Source organism: Capsicum annuum, unplaced genomic scaffold (genome assembly GCF_002878395.1).
Source record: "Capsicum annuum cultivar UCD-10X-F1 unplaced genomic scaffold, UCD10Xv1.1 ctg76189, whole genome shotgun sequence".
In the NCBI taxonomy this organism is placed as follows: domain Eukaryota; kingdom Viridiplantae; phylum Streptophyta; class Magnoliopsida; order Solanales; family Solanaceae; genus Capsicum; species Capsicum annuum.
Window position 1 is genome coordinate 1,993 of NW_025886464.1, and position 1,809 is coordinate 3,801.

Genomic DNA, 1,809 nt, shown 5'->3' on the forward strand with positions numbered 1-1,809 from the left:
ACAGCTCTTGTTACCTCAAGTATGTGCCTGTGTTTCCTCCCAGCAACACCATTTTGCTAAGGGGAATATAGACATGTAGTTTTATATACTATGCCATATTCTTGAAACATTTTCTTACATACTAAGTTGACAAAATCAGTACCATTATCAATCCTTATTACTTTGATAGTCTTTTCAAACTAATTTTTGACATACACAAGGAAGTGTTGTATTTGAATGCATACATCAAACTTAAGCTTTAACAGAAATATCCAAGTAAATCTTGAGAAATCATCAACCACTGTTAGAAAGTATCTGTTTCCATTCATAGTTGGTACTTTGTAAGGTCCCACACATTCATGTACACAAGATCAAAACAACATGTACTTTGACTACTAGTAGACAGAAAATGTAACCTAGTTTGTTTAGCACTAGGACAAATACTACATTGTTTTAGTCTATCTTCTATCACTTGGACCTCCTGAGATACAACTCTCTTCATCACATTTGTTGATGCATGTCCCAACCTTTGATGCCAAAAATCTACCTCAACCTGAGTTCTTTCCATAGCTGGTTTACTAGCTGCTTTAGTTGCTACTGCGACCTTTTTCCTTGACTGATCTCCAAGAACATATAGTCCTCCATCAAGATTACTAATCCCGCTCACCTTTCCAGTACAAAGATCCTGGAAAACACAGAAATGAGGAAAGAAACTCACTAAGAAATTCCACTCCTTAGTCACTTGTGACATCGATAGAAGACTACATGTAAACTATGGAATGTGATCGACATTTGTGATGTTATTTCCTTCTGACAAGCAACTAGTTCCCACATGAGTGACCAGTGTAGTGTCACCATTTGGTAGATATACCTTGTTTGGTTTGTCCAACTATGTAACACTCTTGTTAAGTAACAGGTTCGAGTCCCCAACCATATGGTTAGCAGCAGCAGTATATATGATCCATTTCTGAGAATCAAAAGAGGCTAAATAAGCAGAAATACCTGCACTTGTTACATTTCATAATATAATCTCTTATTCAAGTCAAGTATATATATTAGGTTAGCCCTTGAATTTTTATGCAAATTTACATATAACACTAAGCCTTAACTCAATATTAGGCATAAATTTCCTCTAGTAGCTAGTTTAGCATCAAAAAGGGTCACACCTCTTATATAGTGATTTGGAACAAGAAACAATTAATAATTTACCAATAGAGACCTCATAATTCTAGCACATAGGCGGTTGTCCCCACACGGCCTAACTTTACAAATATCAATGCATATAAGAAATTTGCCCCACATGGAATCAAAATGTTCTTACCTCTTGCGGATTCACCGGGCATCATCACAATATCAACATATTCCGCTGAATTCATTGAGCATCATCACAATATCACACATTCCTCTAGACTCGAACCGGGCATCATCATAATATCACACATTCCTCCAGAATCGAACCGGTCATCATCATAATATCACATATTCCTCCATACTCAAACCGGGCATCATCATAAAATCACATATTCCTCCGAACTCGAATCGGGCATCATCATAAAATCACATATTCCTCCAGACTCAAACCGAGCATCATCATAATATCACATATTTCTCCGAACTCGAACCGGGCATCATCATAATATCATATATTCCTTCGGATTAACCGGGCATCATCATAGTATCAATAATTCCTCCAGATTTACCGGGCATCATCATTGTATCAATATTTTTCAAGAGAACAACATACACACATAAATGGCACCAAATGTGATGAAGAGAGTTGTCAAAAATTTACTCCACTATATCAAAAATAAATGTCAATAATACTTGTCC

General features: G+C 36.3%; 1 long non-coding RNA gene across 1 annotated transcript; it reads right to left on the minus strand.

Annotated features, from left to right (window-relative positions):
• Positions 1-281: 281 nt before the first annotated feature.
• LOC124894622 lies at positions 282-1,803 on the minus strand. Its single transcript, XR_007051278.1, has 3 exons — positions 1,301-1,803; positions 851-946; positions 282-664 (listed from the first exon to the last, which is right to left on the minus strand). It is a non-coding gene; the product is annotated as an uncharacterized LOC124894622 (long non-coding RNA).
• Positions 1,804-1,809: the final 6 nt, after the last annotated feature.